The sequence below is a fragment of the Coturnix japonica genome, chromosome 3 (assembly GCF_054131305.1).
Source record: "Coturnix japonica strain WE chromosome 3, WE-NBRP24, whole genome shotgun sequence".
In the NCBI taxonomy this organism is placed as follows: domain Eukaryota; kingdom Metazoa; phylum Chordata; class Aves; order Galliformes; family Phasianidae; genus Coturnix; species Coturnix japonica.
The window spans coordinates 40,075,821-40,088,766 of record NC_140665.1 but is presented as its reverse complement, the minus strand read 5'-3'; the positions used below and the strand labels follow the sequence as shown (position 1 = coordinate 40,088,766).

At 36.3% G+C, this 12,946-nt stretch overlaps 1 long non-coding RNA gene across 1 annotated transcript; it reads right to left on the bottom strand.

Annotated features, from left to right (window-relative positions):
- Positions 1-5,448: 5,448 nt before the first annotated feature.
- On the bottom strand, positions 5,449-11,561 carry LOC107311457 (uncharacterized). Its single transcript, XR_001554076.2, has 2 exons — positions 11,353-11,561; positions 5,449-9,159 (listed from the first exon to the last, which is right to left on the bottom strand). It is a non-coding gene; the product is annotated as an uncharacterized LOC107311457 (long non-coding RNA).
- Positions 11,562-12,946: the final 1,385 nt, after the last annotated feature.

Below are 12,946 nucleotides of genomic sequence, written 5' to 3'. Positions count from 1 at the left end.
ATAATTGTATTCAGGAATCTGCTCTGGGTTTACACTTGGAGAAGAGAGGGCAGCAAAGACTTTCAGAGGCCTAGAAAGTAGAGATAGTACAGTTAATTCTTACTACATGCATGTAAAAACACTTTTTACAATGCAGATTTTCACGTCAGTAAAAAGACAGTGCAAAGCAGAGATTAATTTTTCCTGATTGCATTTAACCAGCTACCCCATAATAAAACCCTTCTTTCCATCTCTGCGTGTCTTGCAGGAATGAAAGATCAATAGCATATTGTTTCAAGCTGAGTGGTTTATATGGAAGATTATGACCTTTGAGGAGATGAATTTACTTCTCTCTATGACTGTGAAAATGCTCAATGCATACTTTCCCCTGGCCACCTTTAAAGTAAACATCATCTTCATCATAGGACTCTTGACAGAAAAGCTTACAATACTGAATACACGTGCTGCTTTCCCCTGCTAACCGGTGCACACACACATATACTAGAATCAGATTCACATGTCTTATCAATCTACCTGTTTGTTTAGTAGAGTGTGAAAAAGAGCAACAGTAATTACAAAGATCAAGTCAGATTTGCTAACATTTAGGAGCACTAATGGGGTAACAATAGTTCTCATACAGATGGTTTTCTTTGGTGTTTTACCTTTTATTGCATTTTGTTTCAGACTGATTCATCTGACACAAGCACAGGTACATGTCATATCTTTACAACACTTCCCTTTGCTGCTTTCTGTCTGCTAAATGGTGTTTGTTTTTTTCCTTCCTCATCAGCCTTAGGGACTTCCATTTTTGATGGTGTGAGCTTCATGTCAAGTAGCATACATTACTAGAAACCACTGGGGAATGGCAGGACCCCAGTGAGTCTGATTCCACACTGTCTCGGAAAGAACTGACCATTGAATTAGTCTGTATAGAATATTTCTCCACCACTGTGTTATGTATACATACCAGAACTAGAAGATATGAGCAGTAAGGATTTTGTCCAAACTCCTTCTCCAGGGTTGGTTGTACAGGTCATGAACTACCTTTTATGGTAAATATCAACTTTCTAATCTCTGGATTCAAAAATAATAATATTAACTGCAGCATAATTTGTTGATTTCCTATGTAATTTCAAGAAAAGCTGAAATCCAAAACAGATCTCATAAATGTAATAATTTTCACAAGCTTATAGAAATATTACCCCTGGAACAACAGGCCACATCTAAGCAGCTTGCTACCACTTAGACAAGTACAAGAGCAATGGGGTAGGAATCCATGCCTCTAATATGTAGGTTAGATTGAATGTTTTAACAGTCCTTGCAAACCTTGAAATCTAGAAATCTCTGGGCTTCCTTTGCAAGTGCTGCTGGAACAGCTGTGGTCTTAAGTTCTGTTTTTCTGTTAAGTTCCTTGAAATTCAGTGTTAAAATGGAGATTTTCTTTTTCATCCAATTTCCAAATGAATAGATGAGGTACATCAGTGTATTTCACGATGAGGTTTAATTTTCATAACTAACTATAACTGGGTTACAAAACTAAAACAGATGATTTAAGATTAGTATATGACTCAGACGTTTAGATTTCTGAATGAGCTATTACAGATAGGGAGAAAGACCTGGGTGGTTCCAAAAATTACATGCTGAAAGTACTCCAGCTAAATGCAGTTTGAACAATAGGATAAATTACACTGGGGACAATGAATTCATCTAGGATGAGGGAGAACATTATTTCTGACAAAGCTTTCTGTATGGGTTAGCCTATGTTCTGATACAAAAGACATCAACATAAATTGATAAAGTGTTCCATTTCCAACCTCCCTTAAATAAGTTGCAGGTATAAAATACATCCAATTACGTGTGCTAACATCTGTCAGACAAAACACCTGTGGGCTTTACATGTGTTACCTGGTGTACTTTTGCAATAATCTTGTCAAGGATGGAAATCATAGGATCATCCATTTACAAACTTAGTTCATACTCAACTAAGGGCTCATACATAAAAGCATATTAAGTGGTGTTAGCTGGATGACTCCCTGCTATCTAGGCCTCAGGTGTCTGCACCCTTTTCCTTGCCTTCCATTCTTTTATAAGAGCTTGAGGGTGACCAGAATCAAGGTATGATCTCATCAGGTACAGTGCATCCCTGAAACAAGGTTCTCACAGATTCTACAGAGACAAAACAGAGCACGAGAAACATATTCAAAGAACTGAAATTGATTGGCGGGGGGGAGGGGGGAGAATAAAAATAAAAATTGAAAAGCCACAGAAAACAGTGTAGGGGTTTGATATCTCTCCATATGTGCAAAACTCCCACAAATGTAGTCATGGGTCCCACAGGATGAAGTGAAGAGATGAAAGAAAGCAGTTCATGAAAGTACTACAGCTGGCTGTTGGACTCTAACTGGGAGACAGAGCTTCATTCTGCTGTGGCTCGATAATGACTATGATGATTAAAGCTGAGCAAATAATTCCCATATTTTATTATTATTTTTTCACTCTGAGTGAAAAAACAGTGTGACTGAGTTACGCTAGTTTAAAAATGCTGAAGTTTAAACCAATCTTGGGAAAAAAAGGTGTAGCTTTACTCCTATTTACTTTGATTTAATCATATAGTTCACATCAACCTTGTAATCAAAAACTACAACAGGCCTTGCATATGCCTTTTCGTTTGAACTGTGATTACTATTCTTCCTCATTCGTATGAATCAAAATCCTAAATTAAGGTAATATTTAACAATCACTAAAAATATATAGAAAGTATATAGAAAATACATAGGTCTATAAGGACCCACAGACAAATTCCATTCCCAAGGTGGCTTGCTAATTATTTACCAGCTCATCTGGACAGCTCTTCATTAGAAAGTCTGGCTCTTGTAGAATTCAATTTTTAATTCTATTATTCATTAGAAATAGTATTTTTTGTGCACTTTTTTTCCCAAATTCTTTATAGACTAAGGGTTAAAAAAAATATTTCTACTGCTGAATTTTATAAAAATAACAGCTGTTTCAATTTGCTCCTTTTAAAGACATAGTTTAACATTTCAGTGTTCCATATGACTTGTATGACTTTTTTGTGATAAGAAGATTTTAGTCAATAGTCTATAGTCCTGTTCAGGTTTGATCTTGAAGAGACATTTTTGGTCAAGTAAGCAGCAAGGCAAATTGCCAGCCTCATCTTTGACTAACAACTGTAGCACTATATTGTAGTTACATGTAAGTCCCTATGAGGCCACAGTTTTACATTTAATGAAAAGCCTTTGTCAACATAACGAACCAAGCAAAAATTTATTAGATATTTAAAAGCTATTCAATCTTTGCACTGTCACGGATAGATAAGTAACTCCTGATTTGTTTCTGTTATTAAATTACTCAGTGCTGTCTTGTTGCTATGATTTTCTCAGATTCATTTCCAGTATATGTAAATGAGTGGAATATTTGGAGCACAGTCAACTGTATGTTGTGTGCCAAAATTAGATTGAGGTTCTTTGTTTGTAGGAAAACATATTTTTGGTAATTAATAAAAATCTAACTGTTGGCCTTTGTTTAGATTTTCTTTGTCAGGCTCTTGGATTTTAAAGTGATGTTAGACACTGCCTCTACAAGAATGGATTTCACTCTGGAAATGGAAATGATTCAGTTTCTTTGCCCACACTGGTATTCCTTCTTTGCAGCATCAGTAAGGAATGAATGGACTATGGAGTAGGATATGTTCAGCCAACTACTGCTTCCAGTCTCTCAAATAACCTTCTGAGTTGAGCTGATGAGTGTCGCATAATCAGAGAACAAGGTTATTTATAAATATTTTATTATATGCCTAAGTACAAGACATGCTTCAGCCTACTGTGAACAGGATGTGAATTTGGATCATATGTCTCTCTGTTGTTGTGTCTTCTTTAAAGGACTACTCTGAGATTATCAGAAGATTGACAGCTTTAATGTGTCACAGAAAAACAGCAATAATTTGTTGTACAGTGGCTGTAGTTCAAACACAGTCCACAAACCTGAAAGACATCTGGCTAATGACGCCAGTGTTGTAGCCATAGGTACACAAGTTGTTCATTGATCATTCATACCATCTCAGTTCAGACAATGTTTCTTATCTTTCTTTTAAACATACAATAGTAATTTCTGCTCCTGTTAGGACATAATCTGATGTTATAATATAAATCCTCATCGATTAGTTCTGCCAGGAGAATCAGTAGCTTCCAGCTGTCTTAAACATATGGCTTCCAACAGTCAGATCCATGGAAGAAAGGCTGTGTTGCCACAAAACAAAATGATCTCAGATTATTTGTTGGGAAAAAAGAAAAAAAAAAAAAAAAAAAAAGAAAGAAAGAAAAAAAAGAAAAAAAGAAAAAAAAGAGAAAAACAGAAAAAGAAAAAGAAAAGAAAAAAGAAAAATAAAAAGATAATTATTGCTCTTTTCTGAGATTTGGACTGATTAGGAATGACGATTTTCTTAGAAATTCAGTCCCAGATGTAATTAAAAAGTCATCAGACTTCTGCATCACAGAAGTCTATGTAAGGTCGAACACACAGCCAAAAGGAAATGTGTTTAAGAGCTTTCATAAAGTGAGGCCAGCACAAATTCTTCTTTGATCATTAGACAACCTATTTCACAACTGCCTTTAGTCATCTGCCTTTATGATAGAAAGCAGATTTGGTGTATGTTTGTCCATTTTAAAAGAGGTAACCAGGTCATGGCACAGGATTTTGTCAACCGAGCAGTATTGTATTATGGACATTGATCTATTAGGTCCATTCTACAGCTACACATCAATTTACAAAGATGTCAAGAAGCATACATTTTGATGTTAAAAGAAAAGGCTTTGTTTGTTTGTTTGTTTCTTCTTTTTCTTTTTCTCTATTAACATGAAGAATAGGATAAGAACCATACGAACTTTAAAACTAGTGTTGCTAAGGTAAAGAAGATGTCAAATAGGAAAGTGAGATTTTGGAGAATTCTCATTGTGTTGGGTCACCAACTTACTGTAAGCTACCAACTTACTCTAGGTCTTTTCTCACTTAGCTGCTAAGCTAGTCTTAAAAGTCTTACCTAGCCTTGGTCTGTCTTCTACAGAGACACAGGCATTTCCAGAATGTGACCATTCCTCTCCTAAAAGCAAGTCTAAAGTTTAGAAGATCTAGAGGTGAAGACCAAAGACAAAAATGAACAAAATGTGTACAAATGTTGTTGGTTGTAGTGACAGTAAATGTAAGATACATTGGAGTTCACATTCCATTCTACTAGGTCTGAACAGATTTTTATATTTTTTTTTTTCCGTGCTACTCTCTATGTAATCTTTCCAGGGTTCCTTCAGTGTTTCCTACTTAAAAGTTTCTACCAGTACATACTGTTTTTCTTTGATAGCAAGTTGCTACTTGGCTTCCCAATTCAATGTGTATCAAAAGAATGAATGCAAAAACTACTAAGAGTACTTAAAATTCAACAGTGAATAACTAAAGAAGAACCTTGAGCCTATTTATTACACAGAAAAAAGAGAAGATAGAACATAATAAATCCAGGTATAAATTGTGATGTTTAAGTCAATGCCACAGTCATAAAAGCCAGATTGGGAAGAGCTGATTTCTCATTGAAATTCTGAACTCTGTAACAGCAAAGATAAACCATCCACACAATCAGACAAATTATGTAAAAAGATCAAGTCATTGCAGGTCTTCTACCTAACCTCATGTAGCCTTAATCTATAGATGTCATCTGCATTGCTTCTAACATTCCTATTGTGTATAGAGCAGTTGTTTCTGGATACCTTGGTATAATCCACAAGTATTACATTAAGTATACCTTCAAGTATTAAGAAAATATAAGAGATTTATGTTGGTAGGAAATAGAATTTGACTTTCAGAGTGTAGGAATGTTCTTAGGAAGGATCAAGGATTTTCCCTAGTCAAGCCATAGTCTCTTGAATGATTATTCTAATAGGAATTTTATATCTACATCTCTGACTGATCCAACGGGCTGAAGTATTGTTGAGCAAAGAAAATAATCCTTTAATCTGCACTGATTCAGAAATTAATTTTGACTTACTTTATGGACACAGGCAAGTTGAACTGGAATCAGTACTGCGTTCTGAAGCTGAAAGCATGAAAGCATGAAGCAGAAACCTTAGAAAACATGCTTCATGCTTTGAACAGGCAATGTGAAGATAAATTGCGATGCTCATTTTATAAAGCTCTGGAAGTAAAAAAGGAGCCCTGCAGGAAAACTTCAATACTCCAGTAAAGTGGTATACTTAAAAAAATAAATCTCACAAAATGAAGTGTAGATGATCTTTTGTGTTTTTCTGGAAAATTTTACATGACTTTTTAACATATTTCCATTTCAGTTCTGTGTATCCATTTCATGTAATAATGTTTTTCTAAGAGTAAAATTTACTGGGAAAATGTCTGATGCTTCTTACATCACAAAGATAAAGAATTTTTTGTTAGTTCTCTCGCCCATGAAACTTAAGAAATCTCTTAATGAGAACTGTAAGGTTGTATCCGAGAGACAGACATGAAAAGAACTGCTCAGCCTGAAGTGACTGCCATAAGTAACTCCTCAATTCAGCTGTGTTTGGAAGGGCGTGCGAAGAGGTCACTAAAACTATACATCAGACTGGGAAGTCTCACCAGAAAAACATGCATTTCTGGGGGTGACAAGTCAGCATGCATTGTCTCAACATTATAGAATATGGAGCAAGTCCTCATGTCCATACTCAATGAAAATGTCACTAAATGCAATGGGAATACTGCCAGCATAAAGTCTGAATTACCACTGGGACTGACATTGTTTACTGTTTAAAAGATGACTAATCCAAATACTCCAAAATTCACATTAACTTTGTTCAGAAAATTGTCAGCCTCTTGAGTCTGCAATGCAGTGTTATTACTGCAGCTTCAAGATCATGTAAGCAGACAGTTCCAAAGTGCCCCCATTTCTATATCTGTGAAGCCTCATGCAGACTTTCATGACCCTTCATTTTGCATAAGGTTGACATGGACTGCATAGGCTTGGCTTGGCTCAGCCTTTCCAGGAATGAGCCTAGACATTTAGGATAATTCTCTTCATAACACCCTAAATTGCTTCTCAGAAGATTTTGTGGGTCAGAGTAAAGGACTGGGAATAGGAGCAAGGACAGGAGAAGACATACAGCACAAGAGGGTGCTGCAGAGGCAAAAGAGTGTGGGTAGCTTATTTGCATTTCCTTGTTTTGAGAAAATGAAGTATGTATGACATAAAGTGTAAGTTTTGATGTTCTCCTAGGCTCTGTATGTTCTGAGGATTTGCATGGAAATGTAAGACCATATCTGCTCCTTGTATTCCAGATAGCCTGTTGAAGGATATTTGAAAGATATTTCACAAAAGTATATTGCCTCTTTCTGAGTTTTAGCCAGTCACACAGTCACTGAAGAAAATTCACATTCTAACTACTCTGTTTCTTTCAAGTCCATCTGATTTTAAAAGTTGACAAAAAATAGAAAGTTAAAAAGCTGTAAATAGTGAGAATATGGCAGTTCATAGGGTGTTATGTCATGCATATTCTAACTGGGTACAAAGAAAACTAAAATGATATTGATATTTATCATAACCCTGTGTTTACATATTGTGGTTAGCCAACTGAGAAAAATATCTCCATCAGCTATTTCCTTTCTCTGTCATGGTTTGTAAAAAGCCTTCTGGAATATTTTAGATGAGAAATATGAAACTGCTTTTTTATATATTCCATTAGAAATATTTCCTTAGTCCAAGAAAGTGGTGGAGAATATATTGAATGGGAAGTAGGCTTAGCTAGTCAAATGCTGGTTGGCTTGTGTGAGATATCTTGGACAATCTTGACAACTTTGCAGGAAAAAAAGAAATCCATATATGAAAACATAGACTGATGGAGGAATTAAAGATGTGAAGCATTCTTGGTAACATACAGGAGTTCTACTACCGGAGGTGCAGCCATCTTTGGCTGATGAAGTAGAAAGCACACAGTGCAAGCACATTTTTTTCACTGACTAGCTTTTTGGATTTGGCTTAAAGAACAGTCTTAGCTGACATGTGGTTAATGATACTGTACATGATGGCAATAAAATTCCCTTCACTTTTTCCTCACTCTCTGCATGAGTGATGAATGTAATGACATTCTCTGTCTTTGTTCTTACGTTCACTCTTTGAATTGCTACTTGCAGATGCCAAATTGCTTTGCACCTGATTTGTCAAAAAAAATCTTTTCTTCTACCACTCAAATCTAGCAAAGGAAATAGTCTGAGATTGCTTCAGAGGTTTACAGGCAGAACACAAAGTTCTGACAGGTTGTGTGTTATTTCTTTGCCCTCTTTCCTTAGCAGTTATATTTATACTATTGCTCCCGATTCCGTTTCCTCTCAGTTCTCTATATCATGGTGGTAGATCTTATTAAAATTAAATGTTAATTGTTAAAAAAAAATAAAAAATAAAAAATTAAGTGTGTGGAATGAGAGGAGTGTGTCTGCCATGGAATAAAATCATGTTTTTTAGATGTGCACATCTGCGATGTAGCATTTGTTCCACTTCTAATTAAACATGTAAATTGTTTGTCTTTGAGAGGACTCTCCTGCTGGGAAAAAGCTGGTATGCACTAACAGCTTTTCAGCTCTCCCCTGATGAGATCCTTCTTACAGTAACACGAGAGGCAAGGTTTCCAGATGTCACTGTCTCCAAAGAAAAACAGATCTTTTTTATTATGACCCACACAGTAGGTTTGACTTCACTGTACACTGCTATATCAGGAGGGCACTATCACAGTGGTACTGTATCTAATAGCCGTTAGGATAACATAATATGGGACTACAAAGAAATTTGTAATAGGTGAAATAAAGTACAGTCATTCAATTCATTTTAGGTTGAGATACAACGTTTGAGAACAATTCAGTAGTGACTGGTTATATCTAAACCCTGGTTACCCTCTTAAAAATATGTACATATTTTGAAGAAGCTGACCAAAAAAACCAACAACAACAAAAAACCCCAAGAAGACACATTCAGGAAGAAACAATTCTCTACTCCCAAGAAACATTTCCCTCCTGGTTTCCTGACAAAACTTTTTCTGTTTGCTGCAGTTTTGAGATTCATCTGGTTGTTACCTGGGAGTTTCTTGCCTAGACACCGGGAACAGCTGGAATCGGGATCCTCAGCAGTGATGATGATGACTGAAAGAGAAGGTGAATTACAGAAACTTCTCTTTATATGACTAACTGTAAGATTTACAGCACCAAAAAAACTAAACCAAACCAAAACAAAACAAAACAAAAAAAGCCACAAATGGCTCTGTGCAGATTGAATTCAGCTGGAAAACCATGAAAACTTTCCCTAAGGTATTGATCTAGATAAGAAATTCAAAAACATGGGGAGAAAATGATATTATGAGGAGATGGAGAAAGACAAATGTAGAGGAGATAAAAATAAGTCAATGGAAGTGGTTAAACGACACATTAATAGAATATAGCCTACTGGAAAAGTAAAGTCATTTTTGGATGGCTGTCATGTTCTACCTGACTAAACTTGGTATGTTCTATAACCTCATAGCTTGAGAAACACCATATGAGGAAGTGAAGACTTCATTTGTGTAGACTTGGAACGAAAATCATAAAAACCATTTTTTCCACCAAGATATTTGTTGAATGGAATAAGGCACCCTGTCCCTTACTGGCTCAGATAGGTATTCAGGTGAAATCATGCTATTTTATAGACTTCACTCAACAGAAAGCCATGCTCTCATGGCCCCTTTGTCTTACTGAATGAACATATAAAATAAGCCACAAAAAAAAAAAAGAGGATTCAATGGAAATCAGAGAACTACGTAATAATGTCCTATCTGGGGAATTATCAGCAAAAACAAAAACTCTTTCTTAGCATTGTGCTATGCAACATTACTATGCTACAGACTATACTTTCTGCCAGGTGAATGGCATTTAATAATTACACAGGAGTAGGTAGCAGCACTTCTATAAATTTTAGTGGGGAGGGCAGAGGACAATGTGGATCCAGCTTTCCACTTAAATAAAGAAAGTGACTTACAGACATCCTCAAGTTCTAGTGTTAAGACAGCCTTAGTGGTCATAGTAGGAAAAGTTTATAGGAGCAAGAGAGTTCTTCAAGCAGAAGAAATGTTAATTATATCCCATCTTGAAACATTAATCGTATACCATCTTATCTTGCCCTACAGTTGTATGCAACTCTCATCTCTTTGATGTTAAGACAGCCAATTCCTGAGGGTTTGGGGAAGAGAAAAGAGACTCTAATTTCTACTTCTCCCACTCTTTCTCTTTATGAGGGAATGGAAAATAAGCATCCACAACAGTGGAAAGCAGGGGAGGCAGTAGCTGTTTCTGAGAACATCTCCATGTTTTGTATGAATCAATAAATGAACCAACTCAACAGAATAAAGAAACATTGAAAAAGAGATGCAAGACTCTTCCCCCAAAGCCACAGCAGGTTATACTCCATAGCAGTTCTACAGCAGTTAAGTGCAGATCTTCATAAAGGGGTTAATCTTTCACAAAACTTTCTTTAAAATATCGGCCTAGCATGAAAATGAGACAGAGGGGGAGGAAGAGAAGTTTTTTGTCTGTCTGTCCATGTGTATGTATACATAATAAAAGGTAAAATATATACAAATGAATTGAGGCCTACTTGTGGAATGTGTTATTTAAATATATATATATATATAGTAATAATAACATCCTTATGCTTGAGGGGGAAAAAAAGCACTCACTAATTTGATGCAGCTTTTCACAGTAATATCCACACAGATCAAATACTTGTAGATCACAGCAACTACACATTGCTAGACTTGTTGAGCCAGCAATAAGATGCCTGTTCTTCCCTCACGTGTCTACAAAGAAAATGGGAGAACATGAAGGATGCTATAAAGTGAGCAGACAGTATGAAGAAATAAGAAGACAGTATTGTCAGTATGAGAACTAAACTTTGAAGAGATAAATAAAGATCTCTTGCACAACTGTAATATGTGTTGGGGAAAAAATCCTCTTGAAACCACAGGATTTTTATTTTCCTGTCTGAAACCTTTTACTAAATACGTATATATTTAAAAAAAAAAAAAAAAAAAAAAAAAAAGAAAGAAAAAAAAGAAAAAAATCCCCACATTCCTATGTCTGGAAAGAAACATTTAAAGTTTCTAAACATAAATCACTGTCTCCCCCCACCCCATTCCTCCAGTGCAGAGCACCTGCTTTTGCTTTGTCCAGCTCTGGCTGCATTTTAAAGCTACCGAGTTTTCCTAGAGAAGGAATGTGTCTTCTCTGCAGACTGCCCTGAAGTCAGCATCTTGTTTGTTAACTTGTTTTTGACTTTCTCTAAGTTGAATTAAATAAGCTCCTCACCTACTCACTGTGAGTTTGCAGAAGGGATGAGCCACTGGAAATGGAACAAATGGAAATGAAAAAGCCAATAGAGTAAGCTTTGCTGTGATAACAATTCATGCCGCTGCATAGCTGCTTTTCTTCTTATCCTAGCCAAACACAGTGAAAATCAAGAAAATAAAGGTTTGAAACAGAGAGGCACCTCACAGCAACAACTGAAAACATTCTCAAAGTGAAATTTCAGAAGCAACCTGAGCAGTCCTCTCCCAGCACTGCTTTAAATAAACTCTAAAATAGGAGTGTGCAGATGTATATGTATGCTTGGGAAAGAGTGACTGAAATGTTGTGCAGCAGATAAAAAACTGGGCACTCTGCTGGTTGGCAGCTGGCTAAACATGATCCAGCCTAGTGCCCAGATGGCCAAGAAGGTCAGTATGACCTGGCTATATCAGAAGTAGTGTAGTCAGCAGAATCAGGGATGTAATCATCCCCCTGTACTCAGCCCTGGTGAGGCTGTGTACTGTTCGGAACACCTAACTACAAGGATATTGTGTTGCTTGAGTATGTACAGGGGAGATCAACAAAGCTGGGGAAGGGACTCGAAAAGAAGTAAATGAGAAGCTGCTGAAGTGGCTGTTTTGTCTGGAGGAGGCTGATAACTGCTTGAAATGAGGTCATAATGAAGAAAAAGGCTGGTCTCTTTTCACAGATGACAAATGAAAGGAAGTGAGGAAATGGCCTCAAGTAGCACTAGCAGAGTTTTTGATTGGATATCAGGAAGAATTTGTCATAGAAAGGTTGGCTAAGTATAAACATAGCAGATTAGTTTTGTTTGTTTTTCCCAATATCCATTCTACTTCTGAAAAGCACTTATGCCAATAAGTGGCAACATGACTTTGTTCATTGTTTTCAATGGGACTGCATATGCCTGAAATAGACACAGAAGCACTTAACTATAGCAACTTAAACTACAAGATCATTACTACCAGCAAAGCCCTGTACTTCACTTAAAACTGGTTCTTTCACTCAAGGACTAGCATTATCTGGGGCAAGGGACAAATATCTGTGCAATTTCTGAATACATTTCAGTCTCTGATCACCAGCAAAGAAATAAGCTCGACTAGAGGAAATTCTTTTACAAAGGTATTTCCTTACCTCCAACCTCCCAAATTACTGCTTTACAAAATAGGCAGCAACTTAATATACATCACCCTTTGCCTATGCTACTCCTTCACAGTGTCCATATACATTCCATCAGATGTGCACATGCTGAGATAGGTGCAGCATCACAATGCAAGCTGATATTGTGAGAAAAGAAAGACAAAAAGATGTGGACTGGTAAAGGCACCTAAAAAGTATAGTGGCAGTCAGTGTGTTGGTATTTACATTTCCTTATATATATATAAAATAAATAGAAAAGATAAAAACTGGCCCAGATAAAGTTAATAAAATAACTGTCATAGATTTCAGTACAGCTAAGAATGCAAGCAATGTTTATATTACTATGAAAGGAAGATCATATCCAAACATGACAGAGCAATTCTATTGTTAGAATTTAAAAGGCAGAAGATGCATCATGGATTCTTTTGCTGTCTTTAACCAATAGTCTTAAAAA